Source organism: Malurus melanocephalus, unplaced genomic scaffold, assembly GCF_030028575.1.
Source record: "Malurus melanocephalus ecotype Western Australia unplaced genomic scaffold, MMel_1.1 scaffold_79, whole genome shotgun sequence".
Classification (NCBI taxonomy): Eukaryota; Metazoa; Chordata; class Aves; order Passeriformes; family Maluridae; genus Malurus; species Malurus melanocephalus.
The window spans coordinates 2022124-2038784 of NW_026623311.1; positions in this window are offsets into that span (position 1 = coordinate 2022124).

Below are 16661 nucleotides of genomic sequence, written 5' to 3' on the forward strand. Positions count from 1 at the left end.
CAGACAGTCRTCCCAAACCTGCTGCACTGTGGGTCTCTCGTCCCCTGGGTGCAGGCCCAAGGCCAGGCTGTTCTATCTCGGGAGCAAGGCCTCTCTCTCCATGGGTCTCCTGCTGGACACAGYCCCCTTCTTGGCGTCCGCCCACTCCGGCGTGGGGATCTCCCTCCTCCATGGGCTGTGGGTGGATCACTGCACCCTCTGTGGACCCCATGGGCTGCAGGGGGACAGCCTGCTCCACCATGGTCATCACCATGGCCTGCAAAGGAATCTCAGCTCCGGTGCCTGGAGCAGCTCCTCCCCCTCCTCCACTGACCTTTGTGTCTGCATTCCCTCACATACTTCTCAGTCTTCTCCACCGGCAAAACTACTGTGTGCTCCCTTTGTTTTGATTTCTTCTTAAATATGTTTTCACAGAGGCATAACCACTACCTTCAATTGGCCCAGGTTTGATCAGTGGCATGTCTATCGTCCTCAGGRCCAACAGCAATTGGCTCTGCTGGACATGGTGAAAGCCTCCAGAAGCTTCTCAGAGGAGCCATCTTTTTTGGCCCCCCCACTTCCAAAAACTGGGCCAAACAAAACCAACAGAGCATCCTAGTGTATGTATTTAAAAAAATTACCAAGAGTTTTTCTCTTCTCCTTTGGCCAGAACCTGAAATTTGCAATTAATTTCTCTTTTGACAGATACTTTTTTTTTCCCAGAAAATTCACTGAAACAATTCAGGTTGAAATAACAGAAACAGGAAATAGTTAATGCCAATAGTAATAACAGTACACTACTAGCAATATCTTTTTCAATAAATACATTGCCTTATATATTTACAAGTCCATGCATCCTCACACAGTCGTACCACTTACATAATTAACAAYGTCTTTGTGTCACTTCTTCTTAAATAAATGTTTTTGACATGGTGTCACTAAGTGACTAATTAATTAGTCATAAGTACTCTGTCCCTTCTAGATATTACTATGTACTAAGACCATCATCTGGCTGGGAAGACAAGAACCACGTTTGTTTGGGCGGGCGTTATATGATAGGTGACACTGAAGGTCGAAACTGAACTAGAGATCTAGACGGTAAAAAATCTGCCTTGATCATTAATTTAGGATATATTCTGGGGACAGTCAATTATGCTATTTGTGCTCAGCTTCCCTATCTGCAAAGACAGGACACTAAGTGCTAAAAACTATCAGAGTTCCTCCAATTCATGTTAACAGAGACCAGAAAGGTCAATTATCTGTCATGAATCAAAAATTTACATCTAATTATGACTTCAGTAATACTATCAACAGCACATAAGTGCTACAAGTAGGTCACACAGATAATAGCCAATGTGTCACAGGACTATAGGCTGTATAATTCTTACTTAAGTTAAAAAAGGATTGAGCAGAGAAGCAGATCGAGGCCACACAGTAATGCAGTAATTATAGGCACAAGACTGGCAGTGAGCCCAGAAGGACAGCATGACTTGAGACAGTGAGAGCTTAAGTAAGAGTACAGTAATTGATTGCTGTAATTTATGCATATTAACTGCAGGATGCAAGAAAAAAAAAGAAAGAAAAATCTCTTWTCTTTGATGTAGACATACAGCTATTCATAGAAGCATAAGAAGAGATTGTTGTAGTCTAAGGATAATAGAAACTAAATCAATATCTCTTTCATGTTAAATGCTTTTGCTGCTRATATATAAGCTTTCATAAAAAGCTCTATTTTAGGCATTGTCTTTACATAACAGTGATTAATACATGATACAGAAAGCATAAATATCTAAATGTGTTGATCACTTTATAAGCATATTATCTATTTTAGCAAAATTGTATATATGTAAACATTATGGTGGCTATGCACAGGCATCATGGTCATGACAGGTGATACTTCAAATTAACCATATACTCCTCATTGATTATCCTTTCTCTAGTATTCTCAAAATCTGTATCACTGGAAAAAACTTTTCAAATTTTCTTCTGCAAAATTATAAATCTGTGAGAACCTAGTTTTGGCTGTATTCTACTTTTCATTATGAAAAATACAGTGTAAAATCTTTTTTCCATGTATGTATCATGAAAAAAAAAACCTAAAAAAACAAACCAGGCATTGGAAATCACATGGATTTTTTTCCTCACAAAAATATATGTTTTCAATGCAGAAGTTTTAATATTAACAAGATTTTAGCACAGAAAAAGGGTAGTTTGTTTTGGAAACTTCTTTCAAAACAAGCTTGCTGTATGGTAATTGTTAGGCAGAAATTAGTTGATGCATTATGTTGGATTTTGGACCAGCCAGCCTACATGTGGGAACACTTAGGATAAATTAATTGAAAACCCAGAATGTTTTTCAGGGTCCTTCTTGTCCTTCTTTCTTTAGCAATGTATTAAGTACAAAAAAGTTTTTAAAAGCAGGCAGCATCCTTATATTTTCCATCCCCCAGGATGGGACCTGTGCCCTCCAGCCCACTGCAGTTGTACTCAAAGAAGTAAACAATTTAGTTCGTATAAATTCAGATGCACTTCTCAAAATTATCTGATCCAGACACTAGGTTAATACTGCATTTCTTTCATGAGATTTACATCATGTCCTGGGTTTAAATGGCTTATAATTTCCTGCTAATGTATTTCCCATAGTCCTTTCAGAGACATGCGGCTTTTGTCCAGCAGTTCAGGTACAATGTTTAGAGTCTGCACACCAACTCTGAAATACACCTGTTGGACCTCAATACAAAGGGTCTTGCCCTCCTAGTAGGCGGAAATGTGCTTTTAATGAGCTCTGACTGCAAACAGAGTATGACACAAAATAATTTTCAGCTGTGATTATTCAAAATTATCAGGTTGTGAAATGATGAAAAGAAGTTTACTCTTTAGAATAAGCAATCAGGCCAGTTTTGAGGTTAAGTCTTCTGGGAAATTTGAAAAGAGATTCAGCTTCCGAAATCTTTGATACCTGCCTTCCTTTGAACTAAGTATTTGCTAAATAGTACAGGAGAATGATTGGCCACTGGGGAGCATGTTAAGATTGCCTAATTAATTTCTCTAGCAACCTAAACTAGATCTGGATCCTAAGAGACACGAGGAAAGCAAAGTCAAACAATGTCATCTCTCTTTCTTTGTCTCTGTATCCTTTTTTGGAGAAATTATTTAAATTATGAGAGACTATTTTAGGTCACTGATGGAAAGCTATATTTGATCTTCATGCTTAAGACTCCTTCTGTTAATCCCCTTTACAAATCATATTTTTAGCTTGCCTCAATTTAAAAAAAAAAAAAAAAAAAAAGGCACATCTAATTGCAAATGTTCCACACTGATTTTGGTAGAGATTTTGCTGTTTGGTCATGGTTAACTAAAGCTAGCAGCTTGATAATTTTGTTAAAGAAAATGTGTTAAACTTTTTAACCTCCCAGTTGCCCTTTTTCTATTGAGAGTAAAAATCTTTCATAAAGGAACATGAAGTTTCCTTTCATCTGGAGCTGAGTATTGGTGTTTCTCTGGAAACTAAGTCAGGGTTTGTTGGGGAATTTTTAATATTACTAATGTGATGCACCAATCTGTATGAAACRCAGAAAAACAAAATTCATATGAAGACTTTCTAATATTTTTGTACCTCATAATCCATCATGTTTATGCTAAAAGCTTGATCATGCATAAAGAAATTATTAGAAGAAATGTCTAACAAGCTTCACAAAATATATGCTAAAATGTAGGCCTTCCCACACATTACAACCTGATAATTTCAGAGTCTTTGTAATTCTGTGCAGCATTTTCCATAGGCCCCTGTGCTGTCCCAGGCACCTCTACCATCGGGCTGATTTGCCCAGATTAGGAGCAAGGGCATGGTATGTCTGCTTTGAAGGTAGAGTGGCATCCCCAGAAAGTGATGCACATGGAAAGCTGCAGTGTATGCAGCGTATCCTTGGCTGCTTGGGCAACTCCAACTCAATTTAATTTTACATTAACACGGAAACAGGGGAAAGAGTAAAATCCCGCGATAAAAACTTATTTTGGAAAAATCACTTGAATGAACATCCAAGAGGAAATTCAGAAGGACAAAGGAGTCCAGGAAGGGTGGATGTRCTTCCAGAAGGAAATCTAAAATGCTGTCCCCACTTGCTGAAAGGTGAGCTGTTGGGAACAAAACCAGCCTGGCTGAATAGTCAGATTTGTCTGGAACACTTGGAAAGAAAGAGAATTTATTACTTTTGGAAGAAGGGACAGGCCACTCAGGAGGACTACAAGGGTCTCATTAGCTGTGCAGGGAGTTAGAACTTAATCTGGTTACTGCCATAAAAAGACAAATAGAAGAGTTTTTATAAATATATTAGCAACAAAAGAAAGGCTAAGGAGACCCTCCACCCTTTAATGCACGTAYGGGTGAAAGTAGTTATGGAGGATGAGAAAAAGAATTGCAATTGTAATGAGGTACTCCATGCCTCAGCCTTTCACAGCAAGACCAGATGTCCTCAGGGCAGCCAGTGTCTTGAGCTGGAAGAAAGGAACAGGAAGCAGAAAGACGATCCAGAATCCAAAGGCAAATTGTCACTAACCTGCTACACCACTTAGCCATGCAGAGATCTACAGGGTTGGATGGGATCCTTCCAGTGATACTGAGGGAGCTGTCGGGAGAGCCCCAAAACAACTTTCCCTCATTTCTCAGCACTCCTGACTGACTGRGGAGGTCCCAATCACCCAGAGGTCAGCAAATATGACACCTGTCCACAAGAAGGCCTGGAAGGAAGACCCAGACTATTACAGGCCTCGCCTGGGTGCCAGTAAAAGTCATGGAGCCAATCATCCTGAGTGCCAGCAAGAGACAGGTGCTGGACAGGCAGGGAATCAGGCTCAGCCAGCAGGGGCTTGAGAAAGGCAGCTCCTGCGCAACCAATGTGATGTCAATCTGTGTGTGACAAAGGGATCCACTTAGTGGATGAGGGATCTGGACACACTGGATCAATGGGCTGAGAAGAAGTGCATGCAGTACAGAAGATAAGGCAGAGCCTTAGGAGGGTATTGAGAGAGTTGTTATGTTTTGTTTCTCTGAGTCTTTTATCTGGGGTTGGAAATGGCTAAACAGTGAAAACGACAACTATTAACACTTGTCAATTAGACTGACATTATTGCATCATTCATACTATTATGCAACAACAGTAATTCTTTTTACATAGCTCTGAAAGAAGACTTTAAAGCATGTTACAAAAGTTAGTCTCAGGTTTCCCTCCAACAAATAGAGCAATTTGGGTTACAATTCTTATATTGTAATCAATAACAAAATCGTATTTCATTAATATTATCTCAGGGAGTGGCCTCAGCCACCCTTCCCCATGGAAAGGGAAGATTCCCCTTGAAATCTCACACATTTCCAGATAAATTTGTGCTGCTACAAATTTATGAAAGAATTAATGCATACATAACCACTTCATGTTAAAACTCTTTTCTGGATATCCATAAGTCTGAAAAATCAAGGATTTTCAACCACAAAGAAAATCCCAACCTCCTATATAGGGGCCATGGTGTCATCAAAGACTAGCAGTGCAATTATAATGAGGACAAAATCTGAATCTTGCCATGCTAGAAAAACTGCGTGGAAAAAATATACCCCAATTCAATAAGAACAAGGGCAAGATTCTTTTGTAATCACTACTGCAGGACACATATCACAAGCTCTTGTAGCAGTACTACAGTTCTCTTGGATATCATGCTTCAGAAAATACCTACCATAATGAGATCCGAGAGAACAGGAACAGCAGTGTTTGACAGGTATGGCTGTGTATGAGAAAATGCTAAGGAACTGGAAGTGTTTAACCTAGAAGAGGTCTGATAAGTTCTTGAATTCATGCCTTAAGGATCTGTTGTGGGTTAAGGTTTCTCCTTTTGTTTCCTTTCTTGGGGAATTTTTCTTTCCCATTTTGTTGTTGGGATACACTGATGCCAGATCATCCTTTTGATGGTTGGGCGATTGGTAAAGGCAATAGGACCTATGCCCCACCCGAAGGATCTCCCTGAGCACTCCTGCTGCCTGGCAGTTTTTTGAAAGTTTTTTGGGTTTTTTTTGTTTTGTTTTGTTTTGGTTTGGTTTTTGGTTTTTTTTTTTTGGGGGGGGGTTGTTTGTTTGTTTTTTGGTTTTGGTGGTTTTTTTCTCCTCTCTCTGGAGAGAGGGAAGTTCTCACAGGAGTGTATGGGCTCGAGGAGGGGGTGTGTGGGGGAGGCGGAGGGAACTTCACTTTCTGCCCTGCTTGGCTGGGGGGAGGACGCTGGACCTCCTGCCTGCAGCGGGAGAACTCTCCTGCTGCCACTGCAGAGCAGAGCCCAGCATCTCCAATCATTGGTTCCTGTTTGCTGCACTGTGATCTTCTGCCCCTGTGCCTTGCCGGGGAGCCCTGAGATTCCAGCAGCAGTGGTTGAGTTCTGCTGCATCCCATCTGGCAACCACAGGATTCTGCTCATCTCTTTGCTCATCTGACCACTGCGGTTTCTTGCTGTCCAGAGGAGCACTGAGATTGGTGTTTTCCACTGTGAGTTTGCAGAGGAACTTTTTGTCCGTCCACTCCGCCAGTTTGTGTGTCTGCCATTGGCCATGTGGGAGATCTGAACCAACCAGGACCTTGGCCACAGCACCCCCTGCAGCCACCAGGGAATCATTGCACCCGCCCTGCCTGGACAGGAGCCAACAGCATCCCCTGTCAACCGGGACTCTAACTGCACCAAAGGGGAGGGTGTATCTCCGCGTGAGGCTGTCATTGGGTTTGTGGCTGGGTTTGTTGTTGCTGTTGTTGTAGTTACTTGTTTCACCTTGTTATACATATTAGTAAAAACTGTTATTCCCTGTTACCCACATTCTTGCCTGAAAGTGCATGATTTTCAAAGCTATAATAATAATTCGGGGGGAAGGGGGTTCATATCCACCACTCCAAGGAGGGTCCCTGCCTTGGCAAACACCTGTCTTTCAAACCAAGACAGGATCTTTTAGCACTCCCCTTCACAGCAATAGAAAAACGTGTCCTTTTTCTATATGAGTATGAAATGGTGAATTAAAATGCACAATGTTCTGATATTATGAAAACTGCTTATAACAGTGAACACAATGGAGGAATTGAATAATTTCATTGTAGAGGGAATTTCTGTAGAATTTTCCATCTGTGCAGACAAGCTTGGAAAAAGTTTTTCGGTGGGGAAAAGCTTCAGACACATGCCATGAGGATATAGGTATGCATCTAAGAAAAGGACCAGTGATGGGGTTAATAACCTACCTGTAAAACTGAACCTGAAAGTTTAAAAAGTCCTCCAAAATATCACTGAAACTAACCAATGACCACAGTTTTTCTCAGGCTACCTCCCAGACGTTTCTGGAAGAGGATAGCTGACTGCTTCTAAATTGTCACTGATGTTTATGTAGATTGAGAAACTTCCATGATTTCAAAACTATTTAGGAAGAGTTCAATTAGTCAAGGTTATATTTAACACAGAGGTAAATATAATGAAATTGGCGAGAAATGATTCAACATAAACAGAAGCAGGAATCACGGCTATGGACATCTGTGGCTGTAAACATGGCAGAGACCTTAACTTAAATGCCAAATGAAGATGCTTTATAAAACACATCCGCACAATTATAAAAGCTGTGACATAAAGCAGTGAATTGTGGGCTTATTCACAGATCCTGCAGAGCTCTCTCCATGACCTGACCTGATAACCGCTTCTCCAATCTAAAAACTTCTTTTTTTACTTTTTCCCCTGCACTGCTTCATACATGAGTGCCTGAGTGCTCTTACTATATTCAGATTATTAATTTAAGTAAATAGGAGTATATAGAGTATTGCAGCTAGCTTCCTCAGCCACCTGACCTACTTAAGACTCACCAGTTGTAAAGAAGAGGGAATACTAAATGTGAAAGGAAATGAAGAGGCATTTAGAGCAAACATCTCATTTATTGGGCATGGATGGAGTCTTGGGTTGATTTTATGATAACACTCCTTTCCTATATTCCATCTGCTTGCATGCTCAAAATGCACTTGTGCCTTTAAATGTGACCCGGAAGAAGAGGCAGGGGCAGCAGGGAAGGCAGCAYGGGCAGTTAATAGCTGGGGCTGCTGTGCATGCTGGGGGTTGGGTAGTTCAGCTGGGCACTTCAAGAGCTCACCGCGCTGTATGCAGGCGAGCTCTGTCCTGCAGGCAGGAGGCCCAGCGTCCTCCCCCAAGCCAAGCAGGGCAGGAAGTGAAACTACCCCCTGCCACACACACACACACGCCCTCCTCGAGATCAAAACTCCCACGAGAACTTCCCTCTCTCCAAAGAGAAGGATAAAATAAACTGCCAGGGAGGAGGAGTGCCCAGGGAGATCCTTCATGTGGGGTGTACATTCTTTTTGTCGTCCCCAATTGCCCAGCCATCAAAAGAATGACTTGGCAATCAGTGTATCCCAACAACAAAATGGGGAAGAAAAATTCCCCAAGAAAGGAAACAAAAGGAGAAACATTAACCCMCAACACCACCTTGAAGGCACTGGATGGGGGGACTTCCAAAAATTGGGAACGCATCTAGCAAAGGCTACCTGGATGGTAAACACCCAAGGCTCCACCAACTGAGCAGGGCCTGCCCAGTCTGAACCCCTGCATACAGTAGATGGAGACAGGGTCCCAGAAGTACATGTCAGAACTCTGTTAGGGAAGAATATGTGGAATAATTCTGCCTCGAGCAAAGACTAACCCATCCATGGGGTTGTCTTTGCTCAGAGGCCAGGCTGCACATGGTGGGTAATGTAGGAGGATGGAAAAGCTCGTGTACCTCAGGAGGATTTGATTTTCAGTGAAAACTGCTCGTAATGTTGGTATAGCTATGATTACTGCTTGCCGAATTTCACTGCCACTATTTTGTATAAATGTGTATATGTATATATATATGTGTATATGTGTATATATATGTGTGTCTTTAGAGTTAGAATGTTTGGGCATTAAGCCAACAGATATGAAATAAAGGGGTGGAATGTCTTGGGTTTATTTTATGATAACACTCCTTTCCTATATTCCATCTGCTTGAATGCCCAAAATGTGCTTATGCCTTCAAATGTGACCCAGAAGAAGGGGCAGGGGCAGCAGGGAAGGCAGCACGGGCAGTTAATAGGCGGGGCTGCTGTGCATGYTGTGGGTTGGGTAGTTCAGCTGGGCATTTCAAGAGCTCACCTCGCTGTATGCAGGAGAGTTATATTGTTGCAGCTTAGCTAGCTCAGGTTTTTTAGCATGGACAAACAGTTCTCCCTGGACTACCACCCCTTCTACAACTCCTATGATTTTATTCCGGAGTGGATCGGTGGGGCTTTCGGTCCAAGAACYGGGAGGCAAGCACTGCTCAGAGGGGTGGAGCCAGTGGGGATAAGCTGCAGGAGCCACTCCATCTCGTCCTAAACTCCAGAGAAGCCAAGCTGGTGACAGAAAAGCACACCGAGCCCTCTGTTTCTTCAACAGTGAGGCGAGGACTACCACCAAGTTCCCAYTGTTGCCCGAATGGCCACGTGGACTTTTCTTTTTGTTTCTTTCTTTTCCTGGGACAAGAGCAGTGCCATCTTTCTCCACATCACGTGCAGAGTGACTGGGGGGTGTGGGGTGGGGGGTGGCGAACATTCCTGGACTTTTAAATGTATAACCGTTACTCTTTTTTTTTTAGTCTGTGTCCTGTGGGCACCTTGTTTTGTTAAGAAACAATTTTTCCCTTCACATTCGCCAAACATCTATTTCATATTGGTGGGAAAAAATTATCAGACTTTTTCACTTCAGAGGAAACATTTATCCCGTAACATTTCTCTCTGAAAACATTGTCTCAAACTGAGACACRTGGTGTGATGTATGTCTCTGTTTCTAAAATAATGCAACACTAGCAATGACAGTGATTAGATACAAAGCTCCATTTTACCTGAAAATTTTGCATCTCTGCCTTGACCATTCCTCTTCAATAGCTTACCTGATAGTCAAAGCTGGACTGCTAATTGAAGGCCTTAAGCAATATGCCAGCGCAGTACCTTYGTTCACTGGTGTTCCTCTCCATCTGCCAAAAAATATGCACATAAAAGTTCATCTGATGTGTCATTTTGCCTGAAGGAGCAGAAAAAACTACTTTAAGGGACTCTTGTATATTTCCAGATCTACAGTAGAGGGACCTGGCTCACTTTATTTGGATTTTCTTTCCCATTAAATAAACCAAGCTTTCAGGAGCCACCTGTTATCTCTTCATCTCAGTTTAAACTGTCTATCCACATTTTGTCTTGTTAAATGAGATACAGCTACCAAGAATATAATTTATAACATTGTCTTTGGCTGAACCAAAGAAGATTGCTCTGTATAGCTGGTTATCCATCTGTAAAATTAATCATACAATATGAAATAAGTGATGAACATTTTTGGGAGAACAATGATTCTAAGACATCAGCATTCTTCTGTGTGKAATGCAGTCACCATCAGATGCTAAAGATCAAAGACAACACATTAAAAGATCCTTCCTAAAATGTCTTTCCTACATTCGGAATCTTCTTATGTGTGAAAAAGAGACATACCTCATATATTAAGACAAGAACTTATTGATAGTGTGTTTGCTATCTTAACAATCCAATAAAATTGCTAGTAGTGGCGGTAGTAGTCATATTGCAGGTCTAGTTACAGCAGAAAGCGAATATAAAAGATAATGAACAGCCTCATTATTTACTCAGATTTTCAACATAATTAAGTTCTATATCCACAGTTAGTGTTTTCCCTTCTATTTAATGCCACTTAAATTAATCATCTGAGCATGGCAAAGCCTGCCCTTCCCTGTCCTCTGCTTACAAAGTCAAGGGCACTGGTCTGAGTGAGGTTGGAAGCACTGCTTTGATCTGTCTGAGCAGGTGAAGGGTTCCACAAGCTGACAGCACATCAAATCCTTTGCTGAGGATGCTGATGGCTTCTTTCTCCTCAGCTTCTTAGGGTTGCTTTAATATGTTTGGCATCGTGCTCTGACACGCAGTTTCTTTTTCAGTTCACAAGTTCACATCACACACAAATTTCCCATTTTTTATGCATTTTACATGTTTTAAATGCTTCTGGTTTGTACCTCTGATTCTGGTTTTGCTCAGCTCCAAGTCTGCCTTTCTTTCACTGACCACTGGTGCGTTGTTTACTGCCCTGAAGTTCCTGTTGTCAGTCTATGTCTCATTTCTTATCATTCCACTTCTACCCTGCAGCTTGTATCCCTACCTTTCAAACCTTCAGCTCTCACACCAAACCCATGCTTCTATACATTGCTTTGTTATGCTACAATCAGTATCTCTCTGGACCTCTAAGTCTAAATTCAGGTTTTTATGGGATAGGAAACCAGAGTATTTTACCACTTAAGTATTATAGGATAAAGAAAAGCAGTGATTAATTTAAATGAATTGAACAATTGTGGCTGGTTCCTGCATTAACTGAAGGAAAATTTCTATCATTTCAGAAATACACCAGATCTTCAGGTAAATACAGTATATTCAGGAGAATTCCAGGTAATATTTTTTTTTTTAATCTTTTGCTTGTCTTCCAGAAGTTACGGCAAAATACAATAGCTTACTCTAATTCTTTTGAACAAGCCTGTAAACAAAAATGCTGCAACTAAAAGACATAATTATTGTTTCTTGATTTATAAGCCAAACAAAAAAAAATGTGAGGTACTCAATGCAGACTGTCATTTTCAATTAATTTAGTGCAGTCCGTTACTGCAAATAGCTTCCTCACAGCTTTTCTGTGTGCTTATCATATTCAAGAACATGTAATATGTCATCCTTAATGCCAAACGAAAAAAAGTTGGATTTTTTTCTTCCCCTCCAGAACTATCAAAGAACTGCACAGATATTTTTGAATGAGAAACGTTTGTTACAGAAGGAGAATCTTACTATGGCATCACTTATCTTGTAACAACTAGAAAAGATAAGTATTTTCACCTGAATGTCATATCTATGAAGTAGGAAGGTGACTTTTGCACTTTTCTACCTGTAAAAAGACACCAGGCCTCACAAAAAAAAAAAAAAAAAAAAAAAAAAAAAAAAAAAAAAAAAAAAAAAAAAAAAANGGTATTTTAAAAACATACCTTGACAAATCTGAAAGTATACACTGTATAGAATGTAATGACAAAAGTTACAATTAGACAAATCAAGTTTGTGCATAAAGCTAACACAAACTTACACAATGTATATAAGCCCAGTGCAGAAGAAATGCAATTAAATGTAAATCCCTCAAAACATGATCTAATTCTTTCTAGCAACAACAATGTGATTAATATTAGCTTAATTGATTGGCTTGGAGCCTCAGATGTGTRGGGATTGGGAAGGATTCTGAGTTTGATCCAAAATGGTTAGTCTCACTCTGTTTTAAGGATTTCTTATATGTCTGACATTTCCACATGCTTTCAACAGTTACCTTCGCACTTCTCCATCCAAATATCCACCGTTTGATGGATACATATTTATATTTAAAAATACTACAGCTCATGAAAGAAGGCTAAGCGAAGGAAAGTTTATATATGGGGAAAGCCTATAGAGATTTTCTAGGAAGTTCAAGGAGGTAATCAGAAAAAAAAAATTATAGGTAACTTTGTGTAAAGACAGTAAAATAATTCATTTGTATACTTACAACAGGAAAGTGAAGAAAAAAGTCTCTTCTAATAAAAGACAGCAGAGAAGCAGAAAAGAGTAAAACTGCTTAAAAGACCTGCCTGTAAAAAATATAACTTGATTTTTGCCTTGGTATTTGTCTGGGAACACTGACATTCAAGTTACGCATGTAAAAGATATTTGACTCTGGTATTTCGAGTCTGATCATTCAGATGGCTTTCTCAGTAAATCTTGATGAAAACATGTATCCTTGAGGCAAATTCATCACTAATACCCGTTTTAGCTTGCAAAAGTAATTTTATGACATATTGTGTTGCACGCCTGACTAATCCCAGGGGATGAATATTCATGTTTGTTATGAGATAGACTCTTCTAAACTCTTGGAGTTCCACATTGGCATCAGGCGTCACAGCAGCTTCACAGATCATTTTATTCAGCTAGAAATAAAGTGCAGTTATGTCTTCAAAGTAAGGTGGTTTTATTTGTATCACAAGGGTCACGAATCCCTCTGTTGAAATCCAGCATTGTAATTCAGCTAGAGACATACTCAGTTTAGCAAAGAAGTGATGGAAATAGCAAAGCTTAACTGAACAAAACAGTCCTGCCACTACTGCTTCTCTGTAACCATAAAAGCCTCTCCTTCAGTGTTGTGCCACTGAGCAGTAACATTTAATTAAAAGAGACTAATTCTGTCACCTATGAAGTTTTTAGTCATCCACCAGTAGTATTCATTTGGAAGCTGTAATAACTGGAGATACATTATCATAACCAAGATGAGAAAGACTAACTGGGAGGCAAAACCAGATTAATTCGACATTCCTTCACTAATGACCCAGAGAAATCAGAGGTAGAAAGAGATTTTTAGATTTTGCATTAATTTCCCTCCTATATAACACTCTCTAATGAATATCCAGCCAAAATTTTAAAGAATACCCACAACTTTTGTACTTTTTCACATAGAAAAAAAAAATCTTGATAGAAATTTTCAGCAGAAAATGAAACTTGTCATGCTGAAAAACTGGTTTTTTAATTTAACAAATTCAATCTGAAGTTAATTTGTTTATAAACCGAATAAGAGGAATTTCGATAACTGCATTCCTAAAAATGTCTCAGGATCACCTGGGCAGCCTCACAAAACAAGAATGAAGAAAAAGTGTGGAAGACAATGTGCATGGAGAAAAATGGATTTTGAAGATCTGTATCTTTACAAAAACTGTGATCTACCTGGGTTATTAAATAGGCCGCATCTGCATCTCACTGTCCCTTAAACGAAAAACCAGCAAGCAGTCATACCCTTAGTAATGCAAAGAATAAGGATACAAGGGAAGACTAATATCAAACCTGTATTTTTGTGTAAAATGTAAGATATTTAAATTGGAAATTAATAATGAATTACAATAAAAACTAAAATGAGGACATTCTTAAAACCATAACAAGTAGGAGAGAATGGCAAACTGGCAGTCAACTAATAAAGGCAGACCTAATAAAGCCCAAATAAGACAGAAGAAACAAGTTAATCTGCATAGCATCCAAGAGACCAGGTCTAATGACCAATGAGGTGGAGGAGTGAAGACAAGTAAATAATAATATATCCCACCTTCCTCAAAGAGCAGCATAGCATCCAGAAACATCAGGAAAGCACTAAAATGAAAAAGGAGGTTTGAGTTCCTTTACAACATTTATATTCATGGTAGCAGGCATGCTTAATTGGCACATCTTTGCAGCTGTTGATAACAAAGTCACAGTTGCTCTCATCATGTCCAAAAGTAACATGTATTTCACTGTTCACCTCCATGAAGAGTAAACTACTGAGGAGACCAAATGTATTCCTTCAATACACCAATGAGTGGGAGCACTGTAAATATGTAAGAGCCAAGAATTAAAGATAGACAGTTTGGTCTTCATCTTAACATACTTTGGAAAATCCTTAATATACAGAATTTTTTGCTTAAATTTCTTCTAGTTTATGTCTCTCTTCATAAGATTAAAGGTTTTGTGGAATGTTTTTAAGAATGGTTACCCATTCAAAATAAATCTATTTGAATCTTTTTTAATTTAAAAACAATATTGTGAGTGCAAATAAAAAATATTCAAATGACATTTTTTTAAAACATTTGTAAATAAAATAAAAATAATTTTTTCATATTACCAAACAAAATATCTTTTTTTCCTCTAATCTTTGTGCACCTAATTCTTTARTCAGATCCCTATTAGAAAATCCTACACTTGAGAATAGTTTCAGTGGTGTAAATCTGATTATCAATATGTATTTTTTTAAATTTTTAGTTTCTTCTTCCCTTCTATGATCAGTAGTTTTTCTGTAATTTGTATGCCACCATCATGTTCTCTGAATCTTTGTGGGTTTGTTAATATTCTAAAAGATAAATATTCCATGTTAAATTTCCAAACATTATTGGTAATCGCTAGATTTTTTTTTTTTTTTTTTTTTTTTAGGTGACACCTAGTAGCGACACAAGATATTTCAGTTAAAAGAAAATATGCCTTTCATTCCACTTTAGCTTGAATGGTTTGATTTTCCAAAGGAAATCTTTGCCTCTACGTTCTTTCCACATACATATGTCTGAAATGGATATTTGAAGTAGCAGATGTTGAAAACATGCATCTCCCATTAAACTTGCTTGATTCTTCTGTTTAAATTAATCATTAAAGTTGTATTTCAATTCTCTTTGGCATCTTGCTGTTTTGCATCCTGTTTCTGTAAGTTTCCATCCTACTATTATCAATCCTTTGAAAAGAGCTAGCAGGAGCCACGACTGCAACAACACGTGATGCAGAAGATCAAGAATTAGGCTGAGAAATGAAAGAGAGCAAATAAACCTCTCAGTTCGGCTCCCTTTCCCATGAAATGTTGGACCAGATGATCTTTTGAGTTCCTATGTAGCCTGGGCTGTTCTATGATTATATGTGACTACAYGATTACACAGTGTCTTTGGCATCACACGAAGCCAAGTTTCAACTGGTGTGCTTCCACTGACYTCCTCTGGATATAATGAGGCAAAGTCAGCCCTTTTGGAATTATAAAACTTAATGTGTAGAGCAACTGTAGATTCTGTTCCGTGACTGGGACTCCCAGATCCAGTTTCATGCAGACAAGATTCACAGGAATCACTGATATTATTGTTATTCTTTGAGATGGGAGGCAAAATAAAAATGCATGTTTCCTGTGAATAACATATCCTTTTTATAATGCCTGCATACATTTAACTCGTTATCTTTTTTTTATTATTCTAAAATCATTCAAAGTGTTAATTAGTTRATTCTCTAGCATGAAGAGTAATTTTAACACTTTGAAAATTGATTTTACTCATGTTTAAGTGAGTAATCTCCCTGATAAAGCAGATCTATATCTACATGCAATTATACTTTCAATTTCTTCACAATTCATTTTCAGTTGAATTTGGCCTGTCCACTCAAGCATCCATATTTATACAAGATCATTGTCTTTGAATACRTCAATAGATATTGAAACCAAAGCTAACTGGGAAAACCAAAAAGATAAAGGCAATTCAGTGRTATCTTCTGTTGTCGTGGATGAGATCACCCCAGAAAATGCTGAAGGGCTGGACAGCCCTGGGATAGTTAGCACGCAATGATGGAAATAATTTGATAACCCCCTTAGGAATCAAATGGTTCTTGCCATGAATATGTAAATCCTGATGCCCTGGTTGGATTTGATGTGACCCCTCACTCTGCCTACCCCTTTCCCCATTGGTCATTGTATCCCCCCTGCCTTCTGTCTAGGCCCAGCTTCTCAGATAACTGGCCCCCAGGGGTATATCTGTGGGCAGATAACCCTGCTTCTCCCTCTTGCACCTCGGGATGTCCTTTGGGAATAAAYTCCCAAAGTTTATGATCTATGTGACTGAATGATCTATGTGACTGAGCCCTCTGTTTCTCGGTCTCTGGTAACATATGGACTATTATCCACTGGGGAGAGTGTGTTTGCTAGTCMTTGGCCTGGGTGTAGGTTTTACTCCTGCACAGCACCAAAAGAAGTGCTGGCTGAAGTGATCTCCATAGCAGGGGACACTTGTGGCATACACAGAG